This window comes from Giraffa tippelskirchi, chromosome 6 (assembly GCF_054371585.1).
Source record: "Giraffa tippelskirchi isolate mGirTip1 chromosome 6, T2T-mGirTip1v1.2.pri, whole genome shotgun sequence".
Lineage (NCBI taxonomy): Eukaryota > Metazoa > Chordata > Mammalia > Artiodactyla > Giraffidae > Giraffa > Giraffa tippelskirchi.
In genome coordinates, this window is record NC_137280.1 from 118,803,374 (window position 1) to 118,822,237 (window position 18,864).

Here is an 18,864-nt window from a genome sequence, read left to right on the forward strand (position 1 = left end):
AACTTGGGACCAGACTGCCTGATTCAAATCCCAGGTGTGCTGCTTACCAGCTTTGTGACCAAAGGCAAATTATTTAACCTCTCTGAACCTCTGTTTCCTCATCTGTGAAATGGAACTAATTCATAGCACAGTTAGGAGGATCAAGGATGTAATCCACTGAAAGTGTTTTGAGCCATATGGAGCACATAGTAAATAAATGTGAAAGTGAAAGTGTTAGTTGCTCAGTCATGTCTGATTTTTTGTGACCCTGTGGACTATATAGCCCACAAGGCTCCTCTGTCCATGGGATTTCCCAGGCAAGAATACTGGAGTGGGTTGCCATTCCCTTCTCCAAGGGGATCTTCCCAACCGAGGGATAGAACCCGGGTCTCCTCCTTTGCAGGCACATTCTTTACCGTCTGAGCCACCTGGGAAGCCTAGTAAATAATTGTGAAAGTGAAAGTCACTCAGTCGTGTCCAAATCTTTGCGAATTCTCCAGGCCAGAATATTGGAGTGGGTAGCCATTCTCTTCTCCAGGGGATCTTCCCAACCCAGGAATCAAACCCAGGTCTCCCACAGTGCAGGCGGATTCTTTACCAGCTGAGCCACAAGGGAAGCCCAAGAATACTGGTGTGGTAGCCTATCCCTTCTCCAGCAGATCTTCCCACCCCAGGAATCGAACCGGGGTCTCCTGCACTGCAGGTGAATTCTTTACCAACTGAGCTCTCAGGGAAGCCCAGTGTCAGCCATTATTCCTACTGCCATCATATTATGATCTCCTATCACTCTCCTTGCTTTGCCTTGGTGGCCCTTCTCACAGTCAGGAACTGCAGCTACTTGGTGATTATTTGCTGACTGCTGGGATGTCAGCTCCATGAGCGAGAGTAACCTCAATGCCTGGCATGGTGCCTGGCATGCATAGGCACTCAACAATTAACTACTGTTGGTTAAAAAATAAACATCACTGGCCCTTTCTGACTTCGGGTGGGAGGGGGCTGCAGAGGAGGGAGGTGGTCAGGATAGATGTGCAGGGACCAGCGGAGGCCCCCAACGAGACACAGGTGGGCAGACCACTCAGGGACCCTGGTGGGGTAGCTGGTGAAGAGCAGAGCTCAGAGTCAAGCTGAGGCCCCACCCCACCGCTGGCCCCAGTGAAACTCCCGTGGGACTTTTTGGTGGCCAGTGAGGGCAACACTCTCAGCTAGAAGAGCAAGGCAAGCCCGGCTCCCCTTTCCTGCCGCCTGGCATCCTAACTCTACCCAGCATCTGTACTGCCATCTGTAGAGGATGTAAATCCACGTGATTAATATTCGTAGTCATCTTACCCAACAATTTTTCTTCACGAATGTGTTTGGTTTCGGGGAACGTGGCGAGTTCTAGAGGCACATTTACATTTCATTATTTCTAAAAGCTTAACTACCGTAACTAATGTTAGATTAATAAGCAGCCCCGTTGAACAACTACTTTAAACAATACCACTCACTGAGTCTCCCTGGTGCAGGAAGAGGGCGTTGTGCACAGTGGCGGTGGCTTATGAGCAGGGGTCAGTCCAGTTAAGCAGGTCTAATTTCTCTTATCTTCCACAAGAGACTTCCCATTCTGCTCTATCTGAGCAATTAAATCTCAGCCAAAGCTATCAATTTACTCAGCCTCTGTGAACTTGGCACTGGAAGAAGGTCCAGGTTGAGTCCATGTGGACCACTTGGAGTTTTCCCCATCCCCACACCCAATGGGGCCCTGCCTGGGCTCCAAGCAGGACGCCCGACTCCAAGGCCATATGTGCTATGTGACAGGATTGGGTAAGACTCGCTTGATGCTGGAAACCTCACAAAAAGGCTTAATGAAAAAGAAAACAAGCCTCTGAGTTTCGAGACATCAAAGCCCGACTCTGGCTGGAGGCCCTGGGGCCACCCTCCAAAGGGCAGCGCTTGAGGCCTGCTAACCAGGTGGTCGCGGGTACCAGGTTCTCTCCAGGCCTTCATCAGCTCTGGGAGTGCCCTGGAAGTGTATGCTTTATAAACTCTAGGTGCTGCTGTTTGGGGAGCTGTTTACTATTATTATATTTTTGTAACACAGGCAAGGATGAAATATTGCAGTGAACTACTGAGCAAGTAGAAGCTAGGTTCCAGAAATCTTCTCTAAACTTTCATCCCACCTGACTCCTTCCCCAGGTCCCTAGTATTTCAGCTCATGCAATTGATTGGGGTTTGGCTGTTGAGCCATCTCTTCAATGCAGTGTTCAATCTCCATGGAAGGCCCTTCTCCCACAGAGGTCTACTCTACTCTGAGAACTAAGTCACAGACTTCTGAACAAGCCACACAAGCCTTCACCCACTCTGCCCTCCAATTGCCTCTCCCCACTGTACACATCACCTTTGAGAGGCCCCTGCCCACCCTGCACAAATGCTCTGGCCCTGCCCATGATCTTCAACACAGTAGACCCAGCCCAGCTTTGAAGGGTGGTCCAGGACTGGGAGCTTTAGGGCTGGGAGCCAGGAAGAAGCCCTGCTGAAGGAAGGCCCATCCACTGTTTCCTCTCCAAGAAGCAAGGGTCCAGGGCCCCCAAAGTTCTGACTCTCTAGTTGCTGTTCATTGCTCACCATGGAGATGCCCAAAATCTAAGTCACACACTGTCCACCAAGCCTCCCTCTCATATGGGCCCAGGCTCTCCTCAGCTGTGGAGAACAACACTGGTGCCTCTCCTGGGAACAGGATGCCAGTTGCTCAGCAGTACCTAAAGTCTGTAGGCCCCGGGGGTATTTTCCATCTCGTTGGCAAGTGGGGGAAGCAAGGCAGAGCAGAGCACTTGTGGGATCTTGCTCAAGCCCCATGGGGTCAGGGCTCTACCTCTACATCACAATTTGTCCTGTGTCCCCTCTATAGAGCTTAGAAATCAACCTCAAATCCTCTGGGAAGGTGAAAACCTGAGCACTACTATCTTTGTTCCAGGTATCCCACCAAAAACCTCCATTTCCCAGTAAGGGGCTAAGAGTCCTGCCTACTTCATGGACAACGAGAATTTCCCATCATGCAAGGCAACTAACCAGCATAGCCTGCTACTAAACAGCACGTAGACTGGGAAGGGTACAGCCAGAAGAAAATGGAACATCTCATTCCCTCCTTCCCTTGATATGGTGACCCAAGAAAAGCTCATGAGGGCAGGAGTCAGTTCCTGCTGGCTAGATTCCCCCTGCAGCTCCTCAGCCAGAAACAGGGAGGTTAATAAAACACGGAACGTGGGTCTCCCGAGGGACAACGCTTGGCCGCCTCTGAAGTTTACAAAAGCAGCATCTCCAGTGCCTCAAAGGGCACCTGCCACGGCTCCCTGTGAATTATTACACTGCAGATTTTCAGGACACTCTGTCTGCAATGCCTTGGGAATTAGAGTAATTGTATTTTATCTGTTTGCCAAGAGTTTTCAGTAAACTCCTTTAATGTACTTTAAAACTCAGAGCCCCAAATAGCAATGCATGCCTTCTAGCTTATGCACCAGGCCCAGAATAAACACAGGGTGATATATGGGGCTAGAGAGGACACTATTCATACATTTACACCCTTTACCAAAACACACATTCATCTTAATGACGTTACTTACCACACAGCCCAACAAAAGGAGCCCCGTGAAGGTCACAGTCATGGGCCTTCCCCTGAGATGGTCCCCTCCACTTACAGAAGGCTCTCAAGGTAGTCTCTGCCCCAGGGGTTGGCCTATATAGGCAGTCAGGTCTCCAGGAGCCCTCCCTGGGAGCCAGGAAGCTGGGTCAGGATGGCCATCAGGCCTCCCTCCTCGCTGCCCTACCACCACCAGGCAGTGGTGGGCATTTAATGCTACCCCCAACCAGCCTCAGCTACCCCTACAGCCTGCACAAGAAGGAGGAGAAACAAGAGGAGGAGGAGGAGGAGGGGCCTGAGTTAGAGAAGCCTGATCAAGGAGGAAGGGGAGGTGAGTGGTGCTGATGGAAGATGAGGAGGGAGACCTGAAGGAGGAGGAGGTGTGGCATGAGGAGGAGCCTGGGAGCACCGGGGACAAGACGGGCACCTCTGACTTGGAGTCACGCCTCCCGCCCCTCAAAGCAGGGTCAGGACCTGGAAGAGAAGCCGCCCAGGGCAGGCAGGTTGGGGAGAATGGATATAGGTAGGTAGGTAGGTAGGTAGATAGATAGATATAGATAAATAAATAAATATCCCTTCACTGCTTGCCTGAAACTATCACAACGTTGTTTGTTAATCAGCTATACCAAAGCACAAAATAAAAAGTTCACTAAAAAAGAAAAGAAGCCACCCGGGGAATGGCACTGAGGTCCTCAGCTCCTGTGGCATCTTAACAAGGGTGTCCTCCCAAGCCCCTTGGCTTCCCCATCTGGAACAGAGGAAATTGGACCAAGCGACCTTCAGAGGCAGCCTTCTCACCACCCTCACACAAGACTCCTCCTTTTGTGGGGTAAGGAACCCCTCCAGAAATCCAGGCTGGCTCCCACTGGCCTCCTCCTCCCTGGGCTCCCAGAAGGAAGTCACCAGGCGGTGGGTGGCATCCTGGCTGCTTCAGGAAAAAAAACCTTCAGACATGAGAGAATGTGGACACCAGATATGGGAAATGTTGGACAGTGACCTGAGGAACCATGACGATTAAACAAGATGGATCACAGTCAGACACAGAGACACCTGTGGACACCAGTTGTCCAGGACCTGACACAGGAAATCATGAACGTTGACTGGGTACCACAGCCACCAAATGTGGAAGAGAAGAGCCACTGGCTGAGTGGTGGAGTGACGGGTGTAGGCACTTCCCAAGGAGCCCAGGACTGTACTCTCACAGGCCTGTCTGGAGGGCAGCCCTCAGCTTCTCTCCCCTGGGGCCCCTTGCCAGCACCAGGTAGCTGCGGCTTGGCCCCGGAAGTTAGTCATTTTCTGCACTTGGCTCTGACCTCTCAATAAGACCCAAAGCTCTGTGGGGGCTGAGACAGCAAGGCGGTACTGGGTAGTGGTCAGCCTCCTGCCACAGAGACTGAATGTCAGACCGAGCTGATGTCATAAAGTCCTTTCTGCACTACCTGGCAGATAACTGGCCCTCATCAGTGGAAACTGCTATGCAGGTGACTTCAACCCATCGTGCATGCTGGTCAGTTCCTTCATAATATTCCCCATCTTTCTGTCTCCCTAAGTTAAACAAGACTTTTCAGGAAACAGGAATTCTTAGAAATCCTGAGTTCCACGCCACCTGCCAAACACTAAACCCACTTCTCTCACAGTCCCCCCTGTTTCAGGCAGCTAGAAGTTCATCCTTCCCGTTACTAAGGCCAAAACGGAAGAGTCACGAAGTTTGACTGCTTCCTTTCTCATGCACGCCATACCCAACCTCACAACAGAAGCTGTCAGTTCTACCTTCAGAATAAGCACATTATCTGATCACTTTGCTCCTCTGCCATCCTACAAGCCTAGGCCAAGCCTGGCAGGCTATGGTCCACAAGGTTGCATAGAGTCGGACACAACTGAAGCGACTTAGCGCACACACACACACACACACACACACGATTTTAAAAATTGAAAAAGATGAACAAGCAAAACTGAAAGTCAGCAGAAAGGAGGACATAATACAGATCAGAGAAAAAATAAATAAAATAGAGATTTTAAAAATGGGAAAAAAAATCAATAAAACCAAAAGCTGGTTCTTTGAAAGAGTAAAAAAGATTGACAAACTTCTGGCCATGCTCCCTAAGAAGGAAAGCAAAAACCCAAGTAAACAAAATAGGAGATGTAACAACCGATATCACAATAATAATAAAAAAAAAAAATGAGGGAATACTATGAACAATCTATGCCAACAAATTTGACAACCTAGAAGAAATGAACAAGTTTCTAGAAACCTACTGCCCATCAAAACTGAATCAAGAAGAAATAGATAATTTGAACAGACTGATCACTGGAAGTGAAATAGAATCTTAAGTTTAAACACTCCATATAAACAAAAGTTTAGGACCAGACAGCTTCACAGACGAATTCTACCAAACATACAAAGAAGAACTTATACTGAGCCTTCTCAAACTCTTCCAAAAAACTGAAAAGGAGGGAACACTCCCAAAGACATTCTATGAAGTGACCATCACCCTGATACCCAAACCAGACAAAGACACCATCAAAAAAGAAAATTACATTTTGTATATGGTTTCTTTTACAGTGCAAAAGCTTTTAAGTTTAACTAGGTACCATCTGTTTGTTTTTGTTTTGATTGTCATTATTCAAAGATGTGGAAGGAAACCATAAATGAAACAAAATACAACCCTCAGAATGGGAGAAAATATTTGCAAACGAAATGACCAACCAGGGATTAGTCTCCAAAATATATAAGCAGCTCATGCAGCTCAACATCAAAAAAACAAACAACACAATCACACACAAAAAAATAGGTGGAATATCTAAATAGACATTTCTCCAAAGAAGACATACAGTTGGCCAAAAAGCACATGAAAAGATACTTACTATCACTAATTATTAGAGAAATGCATATCAAAACTACAATGAGGTACCACCTCACACCAGTCAGAAAGGCTATCACCAAAAAATCTACAAAAAACAAATGTTGGAGAGGATGTGGAGAAAAGGGAACCCTCCGAAATTGCTGGTAGGAATATAAGCTGGTACAGCTACTATGGAAAACAGTATAGAGTTTCCTCAGAAACCTAAAAACAGAGCTACCATATGATGCAGAAATCCCACTCCTGGGCATATATCCAGAGAAAACTATACTTCAAAAAGACATACGCACCCCAGTGTTCATTGCAGCGCTATTTACAATAGCCAAGACATGAAAACAACCTAACTGTCCATTGACAGAGATATGGATAAAGATGTGGTATCTATATACAATGGAATACTACTCAGCCAAAAGAGAACAAAATAATGCCATTTGTAGCAGCATGATACAACTATCGTACTGAGTGAAGTAAGCCAGAAAGAGAAAGACAAATACCGTATGAAATCACTTATATGTGGATTTAAAATATGATGCAAATGAATCTATCTGTAAAACAGAAACAGATTCATGGATGCAGAGAACAGACATGTGGTTGCCAAGGGGGAGGGGGTTAGGGGAGGGAGGAGTGGGAGGTTGGAGTTAGTAGATGTATGCTTTTATGTATAGAACGGATAAACAACAAGGTCCTATTATATAGCACAGAGAACTATATTCATACCCTATAATAAACCATAATGGAAAAGAGCACTAAAAAAGAAGACAATATATATGTGTGTGTGTATACAACCTAATCAATTTTTGTGTAGCAGAAATTAATACAACATTGTAAATGAACTATATACTTCAATTTTTTTAAAAAAAGTAACTTTAGCTGTTAAAGCCACCAAATTTGTTATAGCAGCAACAGAAAACCAATCCAACATCCTGGTAAAATTAAGTCAGATGCTGTCATCTCTCTGTTTAAAACCCCACAGTGACCTTTAATCTGACCCAGAGCAAAAGTCAATGACCTTACAAAGATTTTTAAGGCCCACACTATATGGGTCCCGCTCCATGCTCTGACCTCACTCCTGCAGCTTTCCTCCAGTCTCCGAGGAGTGTCACCATCATAGAGGTCTCAGATTCCTGTTCACAATGTGTGGACATCCTCTCCCGGTACTCCTCATGTTTTTTCCTACTTTATTTTACATCTTCACATGTACTAAGGTCTGAATGCTTGCCTCCCAACAAAGTAATATGTTAGAACCTAAACCCCAACGTGATGGTATTGGGAGACAGGGCCTTAAGGGCATAATCAGGTCATGAAGGAGCAGGCCCTCACCAGATACTGTCAGCTGACACCTTGATCTTAGACTTCTCAGCCTCCAGAACTGTGAGAAATAAATGTCTATTGTTTATAAACCACCACCCAGTCGATGATATTTTGCTACAGCAGCCCAAACAGACTAAGACAACATTTATCACTACTGATATATATTTGTTTATTAATCTCTCCACATACCTCCCCCAACTGAAAAGCTCCATGAAAGCAGGAACTTTTGTCTTTTTTTTTTTACTGCTCTGTTTATTCCCAGATCCTAGAGTAGAGCCTTGCAATAGTCAGTGGTTTGGAATATTTGTTGAAAGATGGATGACCTTGCTCTCTGTCTCACAGAGAAATCATATTACGGGGGAGGCAAAAGGAGGTCAGGAAAGCTGATTCTTCAGAGGGCCCACACCCCCAGGAAGTTTGCCTCTGCACTCTTTCCAGCATCTGCAATGAACCAGAGAGTCCCAAGACCCGGTCCGCTGGCCATATGGAGAGAGAATTGCATGTGCAAAGGCCGGATGGGGACCCCATCACCCCCAGCTGTCCTGGATCCCCTAGGAAAAGGCAGCCGTGAATGACAAACTATCAACTCCCACAGAGCCAAAGCCTATCCCACCTCACCACCCTCTAACCCTTCCACACGCTTCCCAAGAACAGGCTCTAGACCTACACTGCCCAGCATGGTACTCACTAGCCACATGAGGCTACTGAGCACTTGAAATGTGCCTCATCTAAATGGATACATGTGAATATGAAATACATGGCAGATTTCAAAGGCTTTGTACCAAAAAAAAGAATGTCAACTAGCTCCTTAACAGTTTTATATATAAATCACACATTGTAATAACAGCACTTTGGATAGATTGGGTTAAATGTATTGCTCAAATTAATGTTACTTGTTCTTTTCTACTTGGCTTGCATTCTATGTATAGGACAGTGCAGATCTAGAGGAAAAGGTCATCTGAGCAGTATTTCTGACCACAAGTCAGGGAGGAGGGGGACTTACCTCTGAAATCCCCAAGCTTCATGTTTATCCCTGTGCAGGACCGCAACTAGGGGGCTGGGTCCCCCTCCAGAGCCAGGATGCATTGGACATTCTGGGTGCCAGTGGAGCCCAGACCCCTTGCAGCTTGGGCCTCAGACACCTGCCAGAGGGGTCAACCACACCTGCTCTATGTGGGGCCCCCTTTGCTGACTGTGGCCTTCATGCCCAGAGAGCCCTGAACATCGCGCTTCCTTGGGATGGGCCTCATGAGAAATGTGGCAGGAGAAGCAATGAGTTAGGAGCTCACCCTCCTCACACCAGGCTCTCTGTCCGAGTTAGAACCGTGAAGACATGGGACCCAATGTGGACGCCCACCAGGATGACCTGTGTCCCCAGCACTCAAGAGTCACCAGGGCTGTGCTTGTTTGATGACATGGTCTGAGGTGTTGGCAGGAGCATCTGGTGATATGACACCTTGTTTTTTAAAAATAAGATGAGATCCACATTTCTGGCACTAATGACTCTCAGATCCTATTACCCTTAAAAATATCCCCCAAAGACGACTGTTGTCACTGCATTTTTAGCACGTTCTGACTATTTCCAAGGCTGCAAACATTCCGGGGCCCTGCTGGGGCAGAGATTACAGATGTGTGAGTCTGTGCAGGGAGCAGCAGCAGTGGAGGTGGGACCAACCCCCTCCAATGTGGGCAGGTTCAAGGGCTGCACCTCAGCTGCTGCTGAGGAGGGGCAGCAGCAAGATGGGGTGCCTCAAACCAAGATTTCCTGGGTGACCTTCCCTAGAGAGCTCAGGGACCAACCATCAGCCCTCCCCCAAATCCACTTCTCACCTCCCCCACATTCACAGGTTAGAGGCCTCTCAGGGACACACTGAGCCAGATACTCTGTGCATCTGAGAGTCCCAACCCCCTGGGTTTCCCAAAAAACTAAAGTCCATGTTAATGATGTCTTTGTTCTTTGAGCTTTGGAGATGTCATATTGGAATAGTGAAGATTTAGAAACTGATGCAGGCATCTTGGGATTAAATCTCAGGAATTTCCTTTCATTCCCTGTATGATTTTCAACTTTCCAGAGTCTTCCTGAAGTTCAGAGCTATCTCAGGCAGCTTCTCTCCAGGTGTGAATTAACTGAGATAACATCTAACTGCATTCTGGTTTCTGTGCTCCTCTAGCCCTGATCAGTGCCAGCAATTCAGAGAAGGGAAATTTACCTGGGTGTGTGTCAGCTAATAAAAACAGCAATGTGCTAATAAGCACATGTAATTTTGTGGCCTTCTTTATATTGTGCATTTCAAAATTTAAATGAATACATTAATTTCACCAAACATACCTGTTTTATCTTTTGTTCATCCTTTGGTAATCTTGCACGATTCATCTGAAAGAGTCTCATTGGCTTAGAGAATGAACTTACGGTTGCAAGGAAAGAGATAGGGAGTTCGGGATGGACATGTAAACACTGTTATATTTAAAATGGATAACCAACAGGAATCTATTGTATAGCACAGGGAACTCTGCTCAATGTTATGAGGCAGCCTGGACAAGGGCGAGTTTGGGGAAGGATAGATACATGTATACATATGGCTGAGAACCTTCGATGGTCACCTGAAACTACCACAGCATTGTTAATTGGCTATATCCCAATACAAAATAGAAAGTTTAAAAAAATAAAAACAGCAATGGAGGTCCTGGGTGAACCTGAAAGACACCCTTCAGGGTCTGGCATGACAGTGGGATGGCCATCACTGTTTAGAATAATCTTTAGAGTCCTAGGCCATGGTCCAGTGGACTGAGCTAGGAAGGAGATCCACAGAGGGGCTAGGAAAGCCACACACCCACCTCTGCCCCCTGGGACTAAGTGTAGAAGGACACTGGGCATGGGGCCAGGCCAGAAGTAAGCTTAACTCCCTTCTGACCTTTGGGACACCTCTTTGGTCTCAGAGTATAGAAGGGACTGGGCTTCAGGTGCTGGTAGAATATGGGAGACTGGCAGGGAAGCTAGGCCCCTCTGGCCTCCTGGCCTTTGTCTCACCAGGCTATTGACCTCAAGAGCTGGTGAGCTTGATGGACATTTTCTTCCCTATGAATAGTCTGGCTGGTGGAAAGAAAGGACTCAGAGAATGTAAGTTCCAGAAGGGATCGAAGACTATGCTTCCCTGTCCTTCACCATCTCCCGGAGTTTGCTCATGTCCATTGAGTTGATGGAAAGTGAAAGTGTTAGTCACTCAGTCGTGTCTAACTCTTTGTGACCCTATGCACTGTAGCCCATCAGGCTCCTCTGTCCATGGAATTCTCCAGAATTCTCCAGAATACTCCAGAATTCTCCAGAATACTGGAGGAGGTTGCCATGCCCTCCTCCAGAGGATCTTCCTGACCCAGGGGTTGAACCCAGGTCTCTTGCACCGCAGGTGGATTCTTTATCATCTGAGCCACCATGCCCACCGCGATTTTGAAGTTGAAGGCAGTGGATACATGAAAGCACAGATCTGGAGTAAAAGACTCCTGGGTGCAAACCCCAGTTCTGCCACTTTCTGGTTTTGAGACCATGGGAACGGGAATAAAAATAACATCTGGTTTGCAAGGTAGCTGTTAGCCTTGAGTGAGATGCTGCATGGCTGGCCAAGCTTGCTGTCCATTGCTCAGGAGGTGGGCTGGGTGGCCACACGGGGCCCAGGGCAAGACTATGTCTCACGTGGTGGAGGCTCTGGCTTTACTTGTGTTTTCTGGTACTGCAGTTCCACTCCACACACAGTGCTGTTTCTGAATCATACCCAGAGCATGGCCCCCCGCCACCACTCTCTGCTCCTCAACCAGGCCAGGCTCCTAAGATGGGGCCAGAGGAGTCACTCTGAGTCTTTGGCCCTGAGTTCGGGCATAGAGTCACCAGGGTTGGTGATTTATTTCCAGGCTGCTCAACCCTTTCCCATACGGTTTGGTTTATGGGCTTTTAAGGCCACCCCCTCATGGCCGATGAAGATCAGGATAAATAAATTTGGCTAAGTTAGAAGTCCCAGGTCACAGAAGGTCACATGAAGACTTGGACCCATGGCTTCTGTTAACAGGGCTTATTTCATCAGAGGCCTCTTAAATTGTGAAGGCTCCAGGGTAGAAGCTGTAGGAATGATGGATGCACTCACTCTAATGGCTGGACTGGAGCTGGAAATCAAAGTGAGGCAAGAACGTATGGTACCCAGTGCTAGAAGAAGGCCCTTCTGTACAGGCCCCCTGTGCTGGCCGCCAGGACCAGCTCAGAACAGGCCAGCCAGGAAACCAACCGCTTTCAGACTCAGCTCTCACTTGGGTAAAGAGACTTGGGTGACCAGTACAAATGCCCTGGGCTTCCCAGGTGGCGCTAGTGGTAAAGAATCCATCTGCCAATGCAGGAGGCATAAGAAACACAAGTTTGATTCCTGGGTCGGGAAGATCCCCTGGAGGAGGGCACAGCAACCCACTCCAGTATTCTTGCCTGGAGAAACCCACGGGCAGAGGAGCCTGGTGGGCTACAATCCGTGGGGTCACAAAGAGTCGGGCATGACTGAGCACACACACTCCACCAATGTCCAGCCAGAGGGCCAAGGGAGCTCCAGCCTGCGAGTCAGGCCATTGCCAGCAGCTCACTGGGGGCTGTCACACTGGATCAGTTTCTTCATCCATCCTGGGAGCCAGCTAAACTGGATGGTCTGTAAGGATGGTGAGATTTGGCACCCTCTCTCTTGTTAAAGGCCAGAATTTCTTAAAGTCAGGGGCATGAGAGACATCAGACTATGAGGCACTATTTGCAGGGCAGGAATAGAGACACAGACGTAGAGAATGGACTTGTGGACACAGTAGGGGAAAGAGATGGTAGGGAGAATTGAGAAAGTAGAATTGACATATATACACTACCGTGTGTAAAACAGATAGCTAGTAGGAACCTCCTGTATAGCACAGGGAGCTCAGCTCAGTGCTCTGTGATGACCTAGATGGGTAGGATGAGGGGCAGGGAGGGAAACCCAAGAGGGAGGGGATACATGTATACACACAGCTGATTCACTTCGTTGTACAGCAGAAATTACCACAACATTGTCAGGGGCTATTATACCCCAATAAAAATAATTAAAGGGCACTGCCTCCCAAGATGAAAATCAGGTGCTTTGCTCCAGAGAAGCCCAGTTTTCCAAGGAATTCTTGATCACGATGACAGCAGAGGGTTTACAGATCCGGCTCACTCAGGAGTTGAGAACAAAGAACAACCTGAGCTGTTCTCAGCCCCCCACCCCCTACCCATGCCAGAGACAGAGACAGTGGGTCCGATAGGAAGGGCCTGGGTGCTAGAGACGGCCAAAAGGAATGCTGTGAGCCCATCACAGCGCTAGGGCCACCTCCACCTGAAATTACATCTTCTCCAGGGAACAGAACCTGGGATGCCCCCTATTAAGTCTCTGGTTGCAAGAAAACAACACTTCTCTGAAGATCTTTAAGACCCCAAGCCCTCCCTTTTCACTCCGTATCCTGCCCTCGTGTCTTCTCCTCCTGCTTTTCTTCACTCTTCACTCTCTCTTTTCCGGCAGTGACAGAGCATTCCATCTGTGTCAGTGCCAATGTGACTTGCAGATGAGCTGACCTCCCTACAAAAAGAAGAGCTGATACTTGTAAAACTTCCTGAACTCTGAGGTCTGGGAGGGCAAAGCCAGAGATGCAGGGCATCTCTGTCCCCAGTGCCAATCCTGTGCCTGCATATAATATCTGCATGATAAGTAATCCTCAGAAAAACTTCCGAATGGACTCTGAAACTGTAGAAACTCTAAGAAAAACCTTAGCAAACCCTACCCCTAAGTAGGAAAAGCTAAAATGTTGCTCTAGTATGCAAAAAAAAAATTAACCAAGTTACATTATAATAGATAAGGTAGATGATAGCAAAGAATATTATGAGATACACAAAGGTACAGCGTGTGTGTGTGTGTGTGTGTGTGTGTGTGTGTATACCCGCTCTGTCGTGTTCGACTCTTTGCAACCCACCAGGCCTCTGTCCATGGAATTTTCCAGGCAAGAATTCTGGAGTGGGTTGCCATTTCCTACTCCAGGGGATCTTCTCGACCCAGGGGTTGAACCCATGTTCCTTGCATCTCCTGCATTGGCAGGTGGATTCTTTACCACTGAGCCACATGCTAAGCCCTTAAAAAATTAACCAAGAATTACATTGTAACAAAGTAGATGGTAGCAAAGAGTATTATGAGATACCCAAAGGTACAACAGAATAGATTCTTCTTTAATGAATCAACAATGGCAACAAGACATATATGTGACTCAAATACCATGGCCACAGAATAGCACAGATGCAAGGAAGATGGACACAAATGCCCCTGACTGTACATTCTACTCTCTGAGCGACAGATCAAAAAGATTAATAGGGAAACTTCAGAGGAACATTACAAATGTGATCCAACAGCTGACATATGGAAGGAACCTGTGTTAGGTTCCCAGGGCTGTTGTAACAAAATCTCACAAACTTAAAACAACAGAAATTCTCTCACACTTTCAAGGGCCAGAAGTCTGAAAGCCAGGTATCAGCAGGGTGATGCTCGCTCTGAGACTCTGGGTGAAACCTTTCCTGCTTATTCATAGCTTGTGACAGTGCTGTCAAGTCCTGGTGTCCCTTGGCTCACAGCTGTATCACTCCAGTCTCTGCCCTTGTCATCACAGGGTGTCTTCTCTCTATGTGTCCAAATTTTCCCCTCGTCCTGTAAGGTCATTGGTCAGGCTGAACTGGGACTGCCCTAATGACTTCATCTTACTTGATAATATCTGCAAAGGCTCCATAGTCAAATAAGGTCACATTCAAGGGCACCAGGTGTTAGGACCGTGACCTATCTTTTGGGGGGACACCATTCAACCCATTACAGATCTCAGTGACAAAGCCAGAAGATACATTTTCTTTGCAAATGTGCTAGTGGCAGTTGAAACCCTATCTTGGATTTTTGCAGATACATGTCCGTATCTGCATATTTATCATATAAATAAAGTCAATATTCTCCTCAAATCGTACAAATATTTTTTATATTATGAGTTGCATCTCATGTTTCATTTCTGGTTCTATTTGCTTCTATACATGTTCTTTCTTTGATCAATTGAACTAATGGCTTTGTGAGTTTTTTCAAAGGCTTAAATATTGGTTTTATCCATCAATATTCATTTTTTCTGTCTTGTTTATTCAGTTTATTATTGCTTGCTTTCCTAATTTTCTTAGCCTTTTTTTTATAACTCTAAGAGCTTCAGTGGATTCAGTTCACTGTGTATATGTTTTTTTGTTTTGTTCTGTTTTTATGTTTCCTAGAGACATAGGAATTTAGAATATTACAGTTTTTCTAAACGAACTATTCTGGCAACATCCCATATGGTTGATATTTTGTACTTTTAATTATCCTGGGTTTTTTTTCTGGATTTTCCTCTTGACTTAGGCATACTTCCAGGCAGTTTTTTAAATGTCTGTGTAGTAATACACTTCGCCTTCAAATTACTTTTCATTTATTTCCAAACTTCGTGGGTTATGGTTGGAAATATGGTACATGCAATTTCACCCACAGTTCAGCATGTTCTAGGGGGAATGTTCCTGTGTGGGGTGCTCAGATGTGATCACTGGCTCAGCACATGTGACCATGGATGGGCCCAAACTCTCAGACTGGAGGCCCTAATATATAAGCCATGTAGACCTGGCCCACCTCATGGGCATGCGTGTGTGTTAAATCACTTCAAGTCATGTCTGACTCTGCGACCCTGTGGACTGTAGCCCTCCAGACTCCTCTGCCCATGGGATTCTTCCGGCAAGAATACTGGAGTAGGTTGCCCTGCCCTGCTCCAGGGGATCTTCCCGACCCAGGGATCGAACCCAGGTTTCCCACCTTGCAGGCGGATTCTTTACCGCTGAGCCATCAGGGAAGCCCAAGAATACTGGAGTGGGTAGCCTATCCCTTCTCCAGGAGATCTTCCCAATCCAGGAATTGAACCAGGGTCTCCTGCATTGCAGGCAGATTCTTTACCGCTGAACTATCAGGGAGCTCAACCTCATGGGTGAGTCTGGGTATAACTTTGCTTTTAAAAAAGGACCAAGGGGTTCCTGGATGGCTCAGTGGTAAGGAATCCGCCTGCCAAAGCAGGAGACACAGGTTGGATCCCTAACCCAGGAAGATCCCACATGCTGTGGAGCAACTAAGCCCATCCGCCACGACTACTGAGCCTGTGCTCTAGAGCCCGGGAACCACAACTACTAAGGCCACATGCTGCAACTATTATAGCCCAAATGCTCTAGAGACTGTGCTGCACAACAAGAGAAGACAAGACAATGAGAAGCCCACACACCACAACTAGAAAGTAGCTCCCACTCACCACAACTAGAGAAAGCCCGTGCAGCAATAAAAACCCAGCACTGCAGAAAATAAAGTTGTTTTGCTTTTTTTTTTTAAGTACCAGTTCAAAAATTAAATTGCAAAGCAAGCTGAAACTTTATCTCCAAGAGGAAACTCCTTCATAAAGCATAGTAAAAATTCTTAAAATCTTCTTTCTCCACTTTTCAGTCTATCAGCATCCCACCCACCTGCAGCTGTACCCACCCTTAAAAGCTCTCCCACCCAGGCCCTGTATGCCCCTGATCTCTTCTGTCCTTCCTCCTTCTCACATCAGTCTTTTTGCCTCCAACTTGTAGAGTTGACTCATTGGAAAAGACCTTAATGCTGGGAAGGATTGGGGGCAGGAGGAGAAGGGGACGACAGAGGATGAGATGGCTGGATGGCATCACCAACTCGATGGACATGGCTTTGGGCGGACTCTGGAAGTTGGTGATGGACAGGGAGGCCTGGCATGCTGCGATTCATGGGGTCGCAAGGAGTCGGACACGACTAAGCGACTGAACTGAACTGAACTGTGGTTCTCTGGCCTACGTGGTGGAAAGTTGGCTGTGGGGCTCACCATACAAAATCTGGGTCCTCTAGTTGGGGCTGGGTTGGGGAGGAAGCTGGAGAGAAGGAGGGTCTGGATGCTTTCATCCTGCTCCCATCGAGGAAAGGGGCACCTGTGGCTCCAGTCTGAAGCTGGTGGCTGGATACAGATCCTGGAGTCAACAACCAAGGTCTGGGGACCTCCTTCTGAGTGCCAGACATATGCACATGTGGCCTGGTCATGGCTCCGGACCCATCCCCAAGGACACCAGGGGCTAAGCCACCAGTTGAGAACACCCACTCCAGCACTCTGAAATGGCGCTCCCTGCTGTCTGATCCAGCCCTTTCCCTCCCGAAATGGCCATGACCATCCCTCCACTCACTCCACCAGGCTGGACCCTTCTCCCTTCTCCTCCTCCTCACCAGCCCTCACCTGACTCCCAGAGGCAGGAGAGAGTGCCAAGATGCCCACCAGAGAGAGAATCTTCCATGAGTTCTCCCACCTCTGGATTCTGCATGTGCCAGTCCCACTGCTTAGAATGCTCTATCTTTGGCAATTTCTTACTCAGCCTGCAGGTCTCAGCTTACTAGCTAGAGATTTGAGCATAGTGCTAGGCACTATGGTAAGTACGTTATATATATTATTCCATTAAATCCCTACAATAACCAGATGAGACAGATATTATTATCTCCATCTCAGAAATGAGGATACCGTAGCTCAAAGAGGTGAACTCACTCATCCACAGTCCATCAGCTTGCACAACAGGGACTGCGACCCCATGGACTGTATCCCGCCAGGCTCCTCTGTCCATGGGATTCTCCAGGCAAGAATACTGGAGTGGGTAGCCATTCCCTTCTCCAGGGGATCTTCCTGACTCAGGGATCAAACCCAGATCTCCTTTACTGCAGGTGGATTCTTTACTGTCTGAGCCACCAGGGAAGCCCACATCCAGGACCACGAGACCCTAAAATCCCCCTATATTAAGCACCTGTTCTTCTGGCCTACCCATCACTGACTCTGGAAGGCTCCTCCCCACCGTATTTGGGTCTGTGCCTCCTCTGGCTCCCATAGCCCCCTAACCTTGCACAGTAACTGCTTGCTTGCCTTTCAGCCTTAGCCAATGGGCAAGGAGCTTTTAGAGGGCAGGAAATGGATTTACATCGTTAGCTGCTTTATTCTCAGCACTTATAAAACTCATTAAATGCTTGATAAATATTGTTTAGATTAATGGATGAAGAGATGGATGAATGCATGGATAGGCGAATGGATGCTAAGTGCCAGGACATGGAGATTCATACCTGCCCTCAGGGAATACTCAGGGCATAAGAGGAAAGACAAGCCAAGAATAAGGATGCAGGGACTATGAGAGGGTGAAATGTGTGATTGGCTGGTAGAACCAGTCTGCCAGGGGTTGGTTCATGGGACACAGGCTCAGTGAGTCATTCTCAGACAAAAGATCTCATAGGTAGAACATAAGATTGGTTAAAAGTAATGAATCAATGCTGCAGTGAACTTCCTTCCCCCATGGGTATCTTAAAGGATTAAGAACAATCTCTAAAAGGCTTCTGCAAGGTGTTGGCACATAAGACATTTTGGCCATCATTTTTTTTCTAAAGTGTGTGCTGTTACTATTATTATTAATGACAAGGGAGTCCATCCATTGAACTGCTGCTTGCCCTTATCTCACTTGGGAGTTCTGGTTGCAAGAATCCTATCTGGCATCAGGCAATACCTTGGTAAGATGAGATCATGATGAGAACTCTGCAGCTTCTAAGCACAGCTCCATGGACTCCTAAGGGCTCCTTGTGTAAGATTTAGGGAGTCTGTGAACTTGGATGAGAAAAGAATGATGCCCTTGATTTCTTTTATCACTAAATGAAATTTAGCATCTCCTTCAATTATGAAAGAAGATAACAAACCACAATAGATGATGTCACCCACAGAAATCATGTCAAATCAGAGGTTGCAGAAAACTTGTAATATCATCTATATCCATACAACTTCATAATTATGAAAGTTACAGTGATATCACGTATCTTATTTAATGTTTTAATAAAATGGTATATATATTTCTATAGCATAAAAAAAGAACAATCTCTAAACTGCAAAGCATGTTTACAGCCTGCTCTAGACCTGAGAAATAAAACTATTGTTACCACCTTCTGCCAGTTTCATTTTCCCAACTGCAAAATG

The 18,864-nt window shown here is 46.8% G+C and overlaps 1 protein-coding gene and 1 long non-coding RNA gene across 3 annotated transcripts in view; one reads left to right on the forward strand and one right to left on the reverse strand.

The window, feature by feature from the left end:
• FSTL4 (follistatin like 4) overlaps nt 1-1,734 on the reverse strand; it is a 695,167-nt gene extending 693,433 nt beyond the window's left edge. Inside the window, exon 1 of the mRNA XM_081502830.1 lies at nt 1,464-1,734. The gene's annotated coding sequence lies outside the window, so the exon portion shown is untranslated. The remainder of the gene's footprint in view (nt 1-1,463) is intronic.
• Nucleotides 963-5,521, forward strand: LOC145510724 (uncharacterized). 2 transcript variants are annotated; one of them, XR_014057236.1, is made up of 3 exons: nt 963-1,041; nt 2,930-4,115; nt 4,213-5,521. It is a non-coding gene; the product is annotated as an uncharacterized LOC145510724 (long non-coding RNA). The 2 variants fall into 2 exon arrangements; XR_014057237.1 differs by lacking the exon at nt 4,213-5,521 and having other exon boundaries at nt 1,005-1,194; nt 2,930-3,427.
• Nucleotides 5,522-18,864: the final 13,343 nt, after the last annotated feature.